The sequence below is a fragment of the Puma concolor genome, chromosome B3 (assembly GCF_028749965.1).
Source record: "Puma concolor isolate L17-30 chromosome B3, mPumCon1.1.hap2, whole genome shotgun sequence".
In the NCBI taxonomy this organism is placed as follows: domain Eukaryota; kingdom Metazoa; phylum Chordata; class Mammalia; order Carnivora; family Felidae; genus Puma; species Puma concolor.
Window position 1 is genome coordinate 39,485,989 of NC_141672.1, and position 16,304 is coordinate 39,502,292.

The 16,304-nt window shown below is 38.4% G+C and overlaps 1 non-coding gene across 1 annotated transcript; it reads right to left on the minus strand.

Moving 5' to 3' along the window:
* Positions 1–1,935: 1,935 nt before the first annotated feature.
* On the minus strand, positions 1,936–2,075 carry LOC112856715 (small nucleolar RNA SNORA50). Its single transcript, XR_003223260.1, has one exon. It is a non-coding gene; the product is annotated as a small nucleolar RNA SNORA50 (small nucleolar RNA).
* Positions 2,076–16,304: the final 14,229 nt, after the last annotated feature.

The following is a 16,304-nucleotide window of genomic DNA, read 5'->3' on the forward strand; positions in this document are numbered from 1 at the left end:
GCTTAACCGACTGCACCACCCAGGCGCCCCTACTTTTTTTTAATGGTCATTTGTTTTTAAGAGAGAGAGAGAGACAGACAGACAGACATAGTGGGAGTGGGGAAGGGGCAGAGAGAGAGGGAGACACAGAGTCCAAGACAGGCTCCAGGCTCTGAGCTGTGAACACAGAGTCCCACCCAGGGCTCGAACTCATGGACTGTGAGATCATGACCTGAGTCAAAGTCAGATCCTCACCAACTGAGCCACCCAGGTGCCCCATCCTGCTTGTGATATTATATTCTAGATACATAGTGTCACAGAACCAGCTATAGTTACATACTGTCATTATCCTGGTTGTGATATTATACCATAGTTTTGCAAATGCTATCATTGGGGAAACAGAATCTCTGCATTACTTCTTACAATTGTATGTAATGCTACAATTATTAAATAAAAATTTCTTTAAAAATATATTTTTCTAAAAAAATGTTACAAAAATGTATTAAACATATTTCAGGGGCACCTGGGTGGCTCAGTCAGTTAATTGTTCGACTTCAGCTCAGGTCATGATCTCACAGTTGGTGAGTTTGAGCCCCGCATTGGGCTCTATGCTGACAGCTCGGAGCCTGGAGCCTGCTTCAGATTCAGCCTGCTCTGTCTCTCTCTGTCTCAAAAATAAATAAAAACATTTAAAAAAATAAAAAAAAACATATTTCAAACACATGCAAACATATGACACAGGTAAAGAAATCTTTAGCTCTTCATATGCCTAATAGGTAAATTGAAAAACACCAAGTAATTGTGATGATACCTAAATCGCCAAATCAAGTCAAGTGTGCTAGTCATTTTTCTTACTGTGTCGTAGAGTAGGTTTAAAGAGTTAGCTTCTGCCCAAGTATCAGAGCTTTAATATGAGGGATACAAAACTTCAAGAATAACATTTAAGATGAATTGCCCTGCAGCCATAGCACTAAGCATTTAGCAGTGACATGGGATGTTGTTACATTAGGTCTTTAAAATTTCCAATAAGCCCCTTTACAACAGAAAGAATCTCTCAAACTACATTATTTAACTTTCAACACAATAAAAGCTTAGCAATTAGAAATAAATCTTCCAGTCAAAACAGAAGAACATAGGGGAAGGGTAGGTAAAATAAAATAAGATAAAAACAAATAGGGAGCCAAACATAAGAGACTCTTAACTATAGAGAACAAACAGGGTTGATGCAGGGAGGGAGGTGGGGAATGGGCTAGATGGGTGATGGACATTAAGGAGGACACTCCTTGGGATGAGCACTGGGTGTCATATGTAAGTGATGAATCACTGAATTCTACTCCTGAAACCAATACTGCACTATATGTTAACTAACTTGAATTTAAATAAAATCTTGGAAGAAAAAAAGTCTACTCAAAATTTGAGGATCTTGAGGGTTGTCAGAGATCAGCTCTAATTTAAAACAAAAAAATAAGGCATGCTATTCACCAAAAGATCTTTTAAAATATATAATAACTGCACTTCCAAGCTTCTTAGTTTGTGGCATTATTTCAGGCCTTCATGACCACAGAAAATGGTACATAAAATGCCTTTCATAAAGTGGCCACTGAAGAACTGCTAAATGTCTTTTTTTTTTTTTCTTAAACTCCAATCTGCCAATCAACGAAGATGAAAACAGAAGTGGAATATGCTTCTCCCAGAAAGAAGGGGAGTGATTGGTGTCAGGGAGTAACTTAAATGCGCCTTGTTTTTTATTTTTTATTTTATTAAAAAAAATTTTTAATGTTTATTTCTGAGAGAGAGAGAGACAGAGCATGAGATGGGGAGACACAGAATCCAAAGGAGGGTCCAGGCTCAGAACTGTCAGCACAGAGCCTAACCTGGAGCTCGAACTCACAAATCACAAGATCATGACCCAAACTGAAGTCTGATGCTTAACCAACTGAGCCATCCAGATGTCCCAAATGCACCTTGTTTTTAAAAGAACAGTTCAGTTGAAAGCTGAAGAGCCCCGGTAATAACAAGTCCTTATGCTCTAGCACTGTTGCTTGGCTGCTGAAGAAGCTACATAACAAGACACATCCGGTTCAAAGGCAGTGCCTTCTCAACAAAAATTTCCATTAAAAAATTCAGTCCTCTTGTTTAACAAGTCTGCTGACACATCTGCTGACCTGTCCTAACTACATTAACTATAAGCCATATTCACCCCTGCCCCTGTTCCTACCCCTAGTCTTCCCTTCAAACAAATGTGTCCTTTCATCACAGACAAGCTTTGAAAATTTTGTTTTTCTTGATACAGATTGCTTTGCTCTGTCAAACTGTAAATCAACTTAAAACAAAGCACCATCTTTTAACCTGGATTTCACATCCATGACTTATTTTTGCCTAACGGAATATTCAAATGCTGCATGGATTATGTAGATCATGGCCATTAATTTTACCTGTCAAATATTCTAGCGGTTAGAATTTGTGTGGAAGAAAAAAAAAATTCCTGAACATTGTTTTCTACTGTATTGCATATTTTGTGAGTTTAGTAATTAAGCTCTATCCAGGTTGCTATAAACACTTCTTTTCAAATATAACCCTCCAAAAGAAAGATAATGATCAAAGGGGGTGAAAGGCAGGCTTTTCCCAACTGTTCACCGAACCCATCTCCAGGTTTATTAATGTGATACACATTTTCACATATCACTGTGAGTGAAAAGTTCTCATAATATTAAATAACAATGGTCACTCTAGGTGTTTTCCCTGGCTTCACAATAAAGCAGTGTCCTTACTGATATTAAATCCGCCCTCCCCCCACCCTGCCATATACAAGTCTCTGAAGAAGTGGACAGTCTTGGTTCTAGAATGATTCTGAAATGATGTCATTAAAGTTAACCTACAAGCCTCAGCAGCTGTGATTCTGATGATTCAGAAAAGAAATGTGAATACAAGTAAATACTAGAGAAATCACAGACCTGGATTTTACAGTCTCCTAGCCTGATGAGCTTTTCCAGAGGATGTGGAAACTGCAAACCGAAATATTTATTGAAGGGAAGGGCCACATTCAGCTGGAGAGACTCTAAAAGAATATCAGTTAATTTGAAACAAATCTTCTCAAAGAAAGAGCCTCCATGCCTTCAGCCAACCCTATTACTAAAAGTGGTATTTAAAATACTTCAACTAGGTTTGCATTTATGAGGATGTCCTTGTTAAACTACAAGGTGTGCTCCTTCCTATGCAAATTGTAAATTCTGTTGTATATGGTGGAACATGAAAACTGGAAGAAAATAGTTTTTTTCAATAATCTTCCACTTTTATTATAGAATTAGATGTAAACTTTTACTTTTGAAAGAGCAATACTTTTGAAAGAGCATTGCATTGAGCCTCTTTCCATCCTGATAAAAAGGGAGAAACTATTTTATCCCTTTCTTCTATACAAAGAATTTATCATTTCCAATACTGCTATAGCTTCAAATCTGAGCCCAAGTGACCTACACTGTAGTGCTGGGTTGTTCAACATTAGACATTTCTTGCTGCACGTTGGTTCATCTAAAAAAAAAAAAAAAAAAAAAAAAACACCAACAGTGTTCCCATTTTCTGTTGTGGTAATTGTGTGGGTAACAGATGGTAGAACTTGTCTTGGCCTATAGTGGGATTGACAACCACCTCTGAAAATATAGCATCCTGTGATGTAAGCAGAGTTCATATAGTGCTTTTCCTAGAACAACCTGAGATTGGAAGATTACCAAATAAAGCACCCATGGAGTAAACAAAGTTTCTCCTTTTTATGGCTTTAATTAGGTTATAAAATATATCAGCTTCTGTCAACACAAAGTAAAGTTAGACAATGTTAGAAATCCTTACCTGGAACGAAAGAACTCTCTGTCCATAGAGTCTCTGCGAGGTCTACTGGTGGCTGCTCCAAGAATGCCAATAAGTCTGTTGATTTGCTTATTCAGTTTATCTTCAAGAAGATATACGACCAACACATATGCACCCCAAAATGGCATCATGAATTGGAACTAACAGAATCCTTCTGGTATAGCCTAACAAGAACAAGCATTTGGGTCTTTAGGCATCCACTTATGCTGTAGAGTCTTAGGCTCTTATTAATGAATGCATGTGTCTGGATTTCAAATCCACCCTTAAAGGTATTAGGGAAGCAGCTTCTATTGCTAATTCTTAAAAGTTCTGTTGCTGTTTTCATCATTTTGTTGTTTTAAATACACTGTAGCAAACAATGAAAAATTTGGGGTGCAAATAAGGTGGTTCTGTGTTTTCTTTTCCTTCCCTAGGGGTCTGGTGGTCCTCTTCAGATTAAACTCCTGAGAATTCAGGTGTTTTAGCCACCAGTGCAGGTCCAGCATCTATACAGTGCCCCATATCTAGACAGCATGCAATCAGTTCTAGCTGAATTGTGAGTTTCTTTGGGGAGGTTTCATTTTGTTTATTTCATTTTGTTCCTTCACTTTCATTAGAAGTCCTATTTCAGACTCTGCCTGCTGGTGGCTCTCTTTTCATTGCCCATGATGACAAGGATTTTAAGATACAGAAGATGAAAGTGACTCTGTCAGGGTCACCAGTTATCTTGGCAGAAATGATGCCATTTGTCAGCCTCTCTCTTCATGAGTATTTGAGTGGTGATCTTCAGGATATCTTTAGTTAGTAAACTATTTTCATAAATAAAAGCAACAAAAATCATTATGAGCCAGAATAACATCTTGGCTGCCTGAGCAGTCTAGTCCCCAGAAGCAGGCTGGACATAGGAAATTGATTCAGTACTTCTGGATATATCCTTTAGCAGTGTTTTTTGCCTAGCCTCACCTAAATTCTTCCCAACTGGACCTAAAATATGTTAAAATTGCAGAATATACTTGACTCATGCCATTTTTCCATTTTTCCATCTGGCTTTTAAAAACTGCATTTGGGAGGAACATCTGTTATTACACATCTGAATCTTTTACAGTTAGATCATCAGATCACTGTTGGGATGTTTTCTTTCTTGGACTCATCTTCTGTCCTGGGAACTCTTACAGCTTTTATAATCAGCTATATAAGCTATTCTGCTGAAAGCTTCACTCTGCCAAGGGTAAATGAACTGGGCCTACAAAGTTTGGTGCTTAATTAAAAATTTTTTTAGCTCATGAGTTATTGCAGGTTCTAAACTTAGCAAATGTCTTTCTTGAAACCCAATATGAATATTAATGTGAGACAGACTTGGAATGCCAAAGCAATTGAGGGTAGATCAGGTACTTTATAGACACTGGAAAATTTGAATGCATAACTGTTGAGCTATGAAATGCCTTTACATAAATTTCTTGCCAGAGTCTTTTATTAAAAGGAAAAAGCATTTATATCTGCATTGGCTAAATCCCATATGGGCTATGGTGTCCATTTTTGGGACACATCCAAAGAGTGGCTTTATCTGATCCAAATAATAAGGACGTATAAGGGGAGACTATATTGAGAACAATTTAATATTATATAATAAACCTCATTTAACAATTATTTATTAAGACTCTTCTATGATAGGGGCTGATTAAAAAAAATAGTAAAAATGATTCCTGCCTTCTATAAGCTATATTCAGAAGGGGAAAACAGACATTAAGTGATCATACAAATACATCATTGTGAATAGTGATACTTATATGGCAAAGCTTGCTAGGTAATTAATTACCCTCTTTACATCTTCTGTGTATTCCTATGTGACAGTTGCCTATACTGGCAGGGCAGCAATATACTCAGTTTCAAAAACTATATTTCCTTTAGTTTGTACAGAAGGATGGTAGAAAGACTTCCTCACAGAGAGGGATGATGAAACCAGTATATGGAAATCACTGGGTGTGGTGTTTGTTTGTTTGTTTTTTAAGTGGAATGATGGGAGGCTTCTGATCTTACCCCTTCTCCTGCTACCCGGAATAGGAACATGAAGGCTAGTGGCATAGGGGCCATTCTGTGCTAATGTGTTGACAGGAGGATGGATGGCACTCACTAAGGATGACATCCCTGAATAAAAGGCACCTGGGTCCCTGATGGCCATGAAACTGCCTTGCCTGCTCTGAAGTGCTTACTTCAGACTTCTTCAATGTAAGGAAAAAATAAAACTTTTTAAACCACCCTTGTTTAAAATTTTTTAAATAATTCACTTTAGAACCTGTGAATGTGACATTACTTGGAAATGAGATCTTTGCATATTTAGTCAACTTAAGATGCACTCTAAATCAAATAGGGCTGGTGCCCTTATAAAAGGAGGATATGGGCAGAGAGACTAGAGGGAAAAATGACCATGGCAAGACACAGGCAGAGATTGGAGTTAGACTGCCACAGGCCCCAAATCACCAAAGACTGCTGGCAACCAACAGAAGATAGAAGGGGCATGGAAAAATTCTTCCCTAGAGCTTTTGAGGGGAGCATGGCTCTGCCCACACTTTTATTTCTAACTCCAGAATTGTGAGAAAAAAAAAATTTCTGTTGCTTGAAGTCACTTACTTTGTGGTAATTTGGTACCATAGTCCTAGTAAACTAAAACACCAAGAATAAAATTTCACTTACAACGATAAAGGGGTTAAAACAACCAAGAGAACATAATAATCCCACATTATCATACATCACATAAGAGATACAAAATACATGAAACAAAAAGCGACATGAACTAAAACATGAACTAAAGGAGAAGTAAACAAATCTATCATACTCAAGGACTCCTCATCATCCAAAATGGCTGCTGAAACTCCAGTCATCACCTCCAAGATTTGGACAGGAAGAAAAAGGAGGCAGAAAAAAGACAAAGGATGTTTCTCCCAACATAGTCAGCACCCTTTAAGTACCTTTCCCAGAATTCTCACCCAAAACTTCTGCTTATATCTCATATCTCATTGAACATCCCTAAATGGATGAGAGACTAGGAAATTTAGTCTTGGCTTCCTAGGTATCAGGATTCTGCTGATTCAGAAAACAGGGAGACTAAATGGTGGAGTGGCAACTAGCAGTGTTTTTCCATGTATGGAAGGAGGTAAAGCCTCATGTTTAAGCATGGTGCCTCAACAGTCAGATTACTTAGTTTAACATCTGGCTCTGCCACCTACTAGTTGTATGATCTATAGCATGATATATAACGTGCCTAAGTCTCAGCGTTCCCATCTGTAATTTTAAATAAATAAATAGATGTGTGTGTGCATGTGTTTGTGTGTGTGTGTGTGTGTGTGTGTGTGTACATCTCAAAGGGCTGTTTAGGAAATTAAATAAAAATATGCATGCACAAAAAAATCAGCCACATTTTTGTATACTAGCAACCACTCTGGAAAACAGCTTAACATTAGCTAATAAATATGTTTGCACCTTATATCTGAGCAATTACTCTCTTAGGTATTTATCTAAAAAAGTCTGTGTACTAAGAAACCCATATACAAATTTTCATAGCATACTCATAATAGCCTAAAACCAGAAACTATCCAACTGCCCTAAACAGTAGAATACATTAAAAAAAAAAACAAACAAACAGTGGTGTAGGGGTGCTTGGGTGGCATCTGATTCTGGACTTTGTTTTTTTGTTGTTGTTGTTGTTGTTTTTAATTTATATATGAAATTTATTGTCAAATTGGTTTCCATACAACACCCAGTGCTCATCCCAAAAGGTGCCCTCCTCAATACCCATCACCCACCCTCTCCTCCCTCCCACCCCCCATCAACCCTTAGTTTGTTCTCAGTTCTCAACAGTCTCTTGTGCTTTGGCTCTCTCCCACTCTAACCTCTTTTTTTTTTTTTTTTCCTTCCCCTCCCCCATGGGTTCCTGTTAAGTTTCTCAGGATCCACATAAGAGTGAAACCATATGGTATCTGTCTTTCTCTGTATGGCTTATTTCACTTAGCATCACACTCTCCAGTTCCATCCACGTTGCTACAAAAGGCCATATTTCATTTTTTCTCATTGATTCTGGACTTTGGCTCAGGTCACGATCTCACAGTTCGTGTGATTGAGCCCTGTGTTGGGCTCTGTGCTGACAGTGCGGAATTTTCTGTCTGTCTGTCTCTCTCTCTCTCTCTCTCTCAAAAATAAATGAGCATTTTTTAAAACAGTGGTAAAGTAAATTGGATATTATACCACAATGAAAATTAATGCCTTCTAACTGTACTCAGTAACATTAATGAATCTTCTAAAGAAATTTCTAAAAATTTAAAAATAGGCACAACCAAATTATAGTGTTGTAAGTAAGGATGATGGTTACCTTTTATAGTAATTTAGGGAAGAATTAAAGGTTTCCCAAATACTGACCATGTACTATTTCTTGATTTGTGTGGGAACTACACAAATATTATTTTGGGATTACTCAGTGAGTCATGCATTTATATATTTTTTACTTTATATGTATCAATTTGCATGACTATGTAGTTAGTGTTCCAAACTCATATACCTTGATAGTAAAACTAGGTACATACTATTACATGAGGACAACAGTCATAACCCAGTACTGTCCTAGCAAACCAGAAGATATGATCACCTTTGTGATAGGTAATAGTAAAGAAGTTTTTGAAAGAAAGGATGGAGGAAAGGAAGGAAGGCAAGGAAAATAAAAAGAGCAAGAAGAGGAATAGAAGGAAAGAAAGGGAAGGAACAGACAGGAGGAAAGAAAGAAAGGGAAAGAAGGAAGGGAGGGAGGAAAAAGAGAGAGAATAAAAGGAGGTGGCCCTGATCTAGATCACAATTCTACTCCTACTTCAAAATCCTAGAGTAGAGTGTAAGGAGGAATAACAAAACAGATCCCAGCCCTCTCTCTCCAAGACAAGCTTTGCCTTGGTGGCAGAGACAGAACACAGAGGAAGTTTTAAGAAGAATGTGAAATTAAAAGTTTAAAATTGCTTAACCAAGATGTTAAACAATTTTCTCACATGTCCTTAAAGGTTGTGCGCCTTTCAGAAAGAGATAAGTGGCCTCACAAACCTGGGAGATGTTGGGGGGAAAGGTAACCTATTTCCATGTATATACACCTTCAAGTTGAAAGTGCTCAATAAAAGGACTATGGTGTCTCCTTTGTTGAGGAGGTATTGGTTCTCATCGATGCTTGGCTGGGTGCTATGCACATACTGACCTTTGCTGAGGAGCACAGACATCCATCATGAATTTCAGTCATGTGCCTCTAACCCTATGAAATCCTCCCAGGTCTCACCCAGCCTCTGGCCATGAGGTCATGTATGCTACTCTGCTCCCTCACTGATCTCACCACGAGATTCTTCACAGACACTAGTTCTCCCTTAGCCCTTTTGCTTGCATCCCAGGAACACAGAAAAGATTTCACTTTCCTGTCTTTCTGAGGCAGGAGGAGACTCCTACACAAGCAAGGTCTCATTCTTCTCTAAAAACATGGTAGCCTTTTGATCATCCTTGTGCCAAGATGTGAGAGACTTTTGGGGTGCCTGGGTTGCTCAGTCAGTTAAGTGTCCAACCTCGGCTCAGGTCATGATTTCACAGTTCTTGAGTTAGAGCTCTGTGTCAGGCTCTGTGCTCCAGCTGGGAGCCTGGAGCCTGCTTCAGATTCTTTGTCTCCCTCTCTCTCTGCCCCTCCCTCACGCGTGCGCTCTCTCTGTCTCTCTCTCTCTCTTAAAAATAAACACACACACACCCCAAAAAAGATGTGAGAGACTTTGGTGAGGCCTCTTTTTACCAGAGATGCATTGAGCCTGGAGAGACATGGGTCTCTCCCCTCTCAGATCCTCAACTTTTAGGGTTTCTTTTCCTCATGTGTCCCCTTCCATCAGAAATTTCCCAAGGGTGTGAAAACAAACTTCAAGGTGAACTCCTACTTCCTCTCCCAATTCTTCACTCTTCCCTCACACAAGCTCTGTCTAGCCTGGGTGATGCAGATGGTGCTGGCTGGACTACTCTTTTTCCTAAATCTTTCCTTCAAGTGAACTCAAAATTTATTATAGGTGCTAGAAATGTGTAATCCTGACAACTCTCCCCTGAGACAAATGGCAATGTCACATCTTCAGACATGAATGACGGATGCTTGTGGGTAGAAGTATAAAAACACACCTGTTACTTTGTCAAATCATTATCCTGGTAGAGTCTAAGACACTCATCAAAAAATTTAAAAATAGTTCAGAAAGTAGTTTCCTTGTATTCTATATCGCCGAAATAGTTAATAATCCTAACAAAGACCAGGCTTATATGTAGGGATGATTATAAGCAATGTGCAAAGGTATATAAAATTATAAATAGATCATTCCCATTTAGAGAGGACCTCAACGTTCAACAATCTAGAAAAAGTCTATGTTTAAATTCGAGCAATATAACCGAGTGAGAATGCCCTTTGTCTCTATTGTATGCCTGATAGTTACTCCACACAATTAAGATAGACCCTGCATGACTACAAATAACTATATGGCCTCCTTTAGGAACTAAGTTCTTTTCACAAATTTTTTGCCCTTATCACTTATTTTTTATTTTATTTTTTTTTAATTTTTTTTTCAACATTTATTTATTTTTGGGACAGAGAGAGACAGAGCATGAACGGGGGAGGGGCAGAGAGAGAGGGAGACACAGAATCGGAAACAGGCTCCAGGCTCTGAGCCATCAGCCCAGAGCCTGATGCGGGGCTCGAACTCCCAGACCGCGAGATCGTGACCTGGCTGAAGTCGGACGCTCAACCGACTGCGCCACCCAGGCGCCCCAAATCACTTATGATATTATAAATACATTAAAGAAATTCCACAGTTCAGCCATCAAATCACTTATTATTCAAACCAAATACAACCTTCTTCTTAAAAAAACTGATCCTAAAAATTAACTCAGAGTTCTAGTAGTTTGGAGTTCTGTACCAAAAATACATGTTTAAAAGAAATACATTTATGTATGTAAAGTTGAAGTGTTAGACACATTTGGTGTTTTTAATATTGTTCTTTTTTCATGGAAAATGCCTGTTAACTTTAGGAACAATTTTATGTGAATGAAATATCCTACCTACAAAGAACGAACTTGAAACTCAGTTTTGATCTAATAGCATTATATTGGTGAAATAAATCTCTTGTGTGTGTGTGGTTCCTGTAATGTTATTGTGCTTATGGTTATTGTCGTGCTCCACAGGAGTGATGGATGGCAATGAGGCTTAAACCAATTTTACATCAAGTTTGTGCTAATCTCACACCACCCCTTCATAAATCTGAATAATTTGCTACTGCTCTGCAACCCTCATGTGAGTGTTAGAGTGGTTTTGGCCTGAAATTATGTATTACCGCAACCTCCTTTGAAAACGGTAAGGGTTTTTATTGTTTCCATAACTGAATTATGTTTTCATATCTTTTACACTGCCGTAATGGGTATTGCTTAGCAACAAGTCTCCAAGAGCTTGGGAGTGGAGCACACCTCATTAGCATAATATCCTAATTCCCCTGTGCTTGCTACCACCTGGGTAAATTCACTGCTGTGGCCCCTCTTACTTGTCTAACCCAGCAGAATGATTCCTTTTCACCTTCTAAACTAAGGTTGTATTTCTACACAATGAAACATTAACTCTTAGTGCTATGGCAGCAAATATTAAATATTAAGTAGAGAAGATAGCCCAACGGGGACCTAATATACATAAAAAGCATTTTCATATGGAAATAGATTTTTTTTTAATAAATACCACTTAACAAAGCAAACGCATGCCACGTCATTGCGCTTTGCTGACTTTTAAGAACAGAATACAAATGATACACCACAAATAGAAAGTGCTCCTTGTAGGAATGGCTTCATACTGAAAACGCATGATATTTCTCCTAGCCTTCTTTGTGTCTGAGAGTGCAGTTTTGGGAGACATTTTGGGGATTTTAGGGCAAGCCCGTGGCAAAGGAAAAGCACTTTCTCTCCAAAACTACCTCTATGTAGTTTGAATAAGTGACTTTGGTTTTGTTAGAACAGACAGAAATGCTTCTAAAAATACCTACAAAGATTCACAGCTCACCTTAAAAACAATTCTGAATCAAACAGAAGTTGTGTAGGACAAGCACAAAACATGGACCTCACCCACTAAGGATTTAGCTCACAAGCTGTGCAAACCATATTATGATAATTTCCTGGCATTGGTTTTAGCTATTTTTATCTTCCATTTGGCCTAGACTTCATGTGGTTTTGTAAGGAGGATTCTTCACTCAGTCTACCCTGTTGGCCTCTTGGAGGACATGAGGAATTAAGGCAAGTTCTACATTTCTCATGGGTTTGATTTTTTTAAAGTGGGTTAATGTGCTTTAAAACCTGTTAATCAGAGAAGGGACAAGTTGTATAAGATACTATGAGAAAAGCATGATAGTCTCAATGGAATTAAGTATATTCACGAAAACATTTTAGAAGTCTGGAAGCATTACTGTTATGCATTAGCCAATTCTTCTGAAAAATTTTGTTAAACAGCACATCAGCAGCCATGGATCCTAATTCCTTTTTTCTCTTCTTTCAAATTACTAAATTTCTGAGAAGTGGTTAATGTCCTTACAGAAACGGACATAGAAATATCTGCCTAACAATGGTTCAACTAGCCTTGCCAAACATAGCAAATATATTTTTTAAAGGTAATAAACTATCTTAAGCAATTGGCAACTGAAAGTGAAGTTTAAAAGACCCTTGGACCTTGAGATACGGTTCTAATCTATTGTAGAAACAAAGATTAGTTAAAACTAAATTGTGAAATGTCACAATATATGGCTACACTAGACTCCTATAATTTCTGATATTCTAAAATTTTTAATAGAATTCAAAAATATCTAGGGTTTGGCTTTCTGTATTAAATTATACATACAAATTCATTCTGAGGAAAATATAATTGCTACTAAGTTCTTGGATCTTGCCATCCACAATGAATAATATATCGTTAAATGCTTCTTTTGACAAGGAACATTTATCACCTAAAAATACTCAAGGTTTTGTTTTCTTTCCCCACTTTGTTTTTATTTTTAATTTTTTCCCTACCCTTTCTGGTTATCCTAGTTTCTATTGTTATCTCTGTAGTATTGAACAACAGATCACCTGACTGGTGAATGAAATTTCTCTCATTTAACACTGACTCTACGATATTTCTACAAGCTATATGACTATTAAGAAGAGTTTCTCAAGCCAAGTCATAAGGTCATCTTTTTCCTCTTTCCCCTCAAACCGCAAAGACTCAATGCTATCTTTTAATTTTTTTTTTTTTCAACCTTTATTTATTTTTGGGACAGAGAGAGACAGAGAATGAACGGGGGAGGGTCAGAGAGAGAGGGAGACACAGAATCGGAAACAGGCTCCAGGCTCTGAGCCATCAGCCCAGAGCCTGACGCGGGGCTCGAACTCACAGACCGCGAGATCGTGACCTGGGTGAAGTCGGACGCTTAACCGACTGCGCCACCCAGGCGCCCCTCAATGCTATCTTTTAAAAATATCTATCTATCTATCTATCTATCTATCTATCTATCTATCTATCTATCTATCTATCTATCTATGGAGAGAAGAACAATAACCATAATGACACAATGTCAAAATTTCTAGGTACCATTACCTGGAATAAAGACAAGGCAATGAGATAGAATAGGTGATGGTTAATGAATAAAGAGACAAAATCATATTTTTTTCTTTTCAGAATCGTCTCCACTTTTTTAGTATAGCTGACACAATGTTATATTAGATTCAGGTGTACAATGTAGTTATTTGACAAGTTTATACACTATGCTATGTTCACAAGTATAGCTACCATCTGTCTCATTACATTGCTATTACAATACCATTGACTATATTCCCTATGGTCTGCTTTATATTCCAATGATTTAATCATCCTATAACTGGAGACCTGTATTTTCTTCTCTTCCCTTCACCCATTTTGCCCAAACTCCCATCCCTCTCCCCTCTGACAACCATCAGTTTGTTCTCTGTATTTACAGTTCTGCTTTTTGTTTATTCATTTTTTTAGATTCCATTTATAAGTGGAATCATATGATACTTGTCTTTCTCAGTCTGACCCATTTCACTTAGCAGAACACCCTCTAAGTCCATCCATATTGTCTCAAATGGCATGCTATCAGCCTTTTCAATGGTTATGGGTTATGTAATATTCCACTGTGTGTGTGTGTGTGTGTGTGTGTACACATTTTCCCTGGGTAACACTCAATAGTGGAATTAGGTCACATGGCATTTCTATTTTTAATTTTTTGAGGAACCTCCATACTGTTTTTGAAATTTTAAAAAGAAATTACATGAAGGGAATTAAAGTCCATTATAAAGAGACCATAAGAATAGAAACTGCAAGCTCTAAACTAAACTAGGGCAAATACCCTTGTAGCAATAGTTATAATAATAGGAAATATCTAAACAATTTTATATATTATCTTGTGCATCAGCCATGTAAATGCACCAGTCAGATTTCCTGCTGCAAGGAGTGTAACTGACTGAGGTCCCCAGCTACTGTTTCTCTGGATTCCAGTTAGCATTCATGCCAAAGCCACTCAATGTCCAGTGGGTGAAGAGGACATCATATTGTGGAATATGGATATCTTCTGGCATAAGCAGCAGGTATCTCCACTGCTGAAGGTTTCTCTGATGGTGGCCTGGGAAAACATCCTAGTGGAGGAGCCATTTTTTCCAGGTCTTTGCAGGTGAAACAGTTCAGGTATTTGAAAGATATTCAGGGGGAAGGCACTGGGCAATGCGGTGGGAAATGCATATACAACACCAGAGTTAGTTGACTGGTTACTATGATCTTCTGTAGAGGGATAATGAGAAACTAGGGGCCATTAACAAGTGGTGTATCTTTAACAAAGGACCTCTTTCACTTCATACAAAGATTTTATCTCCTCCAGCACAACAGCAGACACTGATAAGCAGCAAACTAAAGATCTGATAGTAACAAAACAAAGACTTTTGAATTCATAAAGTGAATCTGCAATGCCAAGGGCAGAGTTCTGATTGGAGAAACCTGAAAAGGTGGGATGAGAACATCTGGGTGGATGCCTCTGAGGAAGTTGGCTCTGTAGAATGCCCTGAACCCAGAGAGCCTGCAGAGGGAGCCCACTCTTCCTCAGTAAGAGCTAGCATTTCTCCTCCATTAGAAGATGCCACAGAAGATGCCAACCAAAGCAACAAGTGCTCTCCTCAAGTGCTACTTCCACCTCCTCTACTGACAGCTGGGATAATAAATGAGTTAAATCCCAGGAAAACCAGACGAGAATTGTCCTGGGTGTGAAAAGAGAGGAAAAAAGGAGGTGGAAGAATTAGGTAGTATATACTAGAAAGAGGAATCAAGCAAACTCTGTGTTAAGATGGCTATTAGAAGCCTGGAAAAAACAATGGTCAGTGCTGAGTGATGCAGAGATGACTAAATTGCCCTGTCAGGCAGTGAAGGAAAGAATAAAGAGGCTGAAAGACATGGGCATGCTGGGATGAATAAACTGTGAAGCCACAAGGCCTGACAAAAGATTGTGTTTCATGGGAGGATACTGAAGACACATTACTTCACCAAGACCACTAGGATTATGAAACAAGTCAAAGAATTATATATGCCTTTAAAGAACAGTTCCTGGTATTCTCATAGAGATGAAAGAGTTCACCATGAGATTACCAAGTGACTATGGCTAGAACTGTCCATCACAACCTGGGTTCTGTGAAACCCATTAAATTATACAATTGGGTAGCCAAGTAGCAGTTTTTCATAAGATAGAAATACACACCTCAGATTGAGCCCACAGAGGACCAGAGGGCATAAAGAAACTACACAAACATGTTCATAGGCCCCCATATCATCTGACACAGATGGACCAATATCTCTTCCTCAGTTCATATCTTTGGCCAAATTAGTTGTATATCTTTGGCCAATTTGGTTGTATATGTGTGTATGTGTGTTGGGGAGGAGTATCCCATATGACCAGCTAGAGAAAGAGGAAGAAAAATCCCAAGCTTAGCTTAGAATAGCTGGCTCAGTAAGTGGATACGAGCTACAAATTGACAGTGTCTACATTAAAGCTACATTCAGAGGTGGTCTTGAAAGACTAGAGATGAAAACTTCTCCAAAGAACAGAGACACAAAGAGTGCATCAGATCATATGCACCGTGTACAGAAGAAACAGACCTATACGAGGATGTACACAGATTTCTGGTCAGTGACCAACAGCTTGGCTGAATGGACAGAGGCTTGGAACAAAAAGGGCTAAATGACCAGAGACAAGGAATTCTGATGTGGAATCACATGAGTAAACAGATGGGATTGGATAAAGTCATCAAGTTCCACCAGAAAGCATCTACCATGGAAGAGGCACTGAACAACCATACTATCAAAATTTCTTAGACCTTTGATGCTACCTTTTTTATTGATCACCTTAGAACTGCCACTATTGGTGCATGAGAACAGTAGACAT